General features: G+C 69.0%; 1 protein-coding gene across 1 annotated transcript in view; it reads right to left on the bottom strand.

Annotated features, from left to right (window-relative positions):
- PALM (paralemmin) overlaps nucleotides 1-290 on the bottom strand; it is a 14,758-nt gene that overhangs the window by 1,383 nt on the left and 13,085 nt on the right. The gene's annotated exons all lie outside the window — the stretch shown is intronic.

The following is a 290-nucleotide window of genomic DNA, read 5'->3' as shown; positions in this document are numbered from 1 at the left end:
GTGCCAGGCCCAGGGGAGTGGCAGTGGCCTGATCTCTCGGGTATGGTTGGAGGGGCCCAGCACCCTGGTCCAAGCAGGTCCTGGGCAGCCCCCCAGGGTCCCCAAATTAGCACCAGGAGGAAGAAGGGCCCAGTGGGAGTGGGAGCTCAGGACAAGAAGCTGCTCGTGTGGCCCTGCCTTGTGCAAGGGGAGGCTGGGAGGGCCGGGCCTGCAGGAGACTGCCCGGGCGTCACAGACCCTCTCCCACGGGGGCGTGTCCCTGGGGCTCGCCCTTCCGGCTCCCGCATCCA

This window comes from Crocuta crocuta, unplaced genomic scaffold (genome assembly GCF_008692635.1).
Source record: "Crocuta crocuta isolate KB4526 unplaced genomic scaffold, BGI_CrCroc_1.0 scaffold443, whole genome shotgun sequence".
In the NCBI taxonomy this organism is placed as follows: Eukaryota; Metazoa; Chordata; class Mammalia; order Carnivora; family Hyaenidae; genus Crocuta; species Crocuta crocuta.
This window is presented reverse-complemented; position numbering and strand designations above follow the sequence as displayed.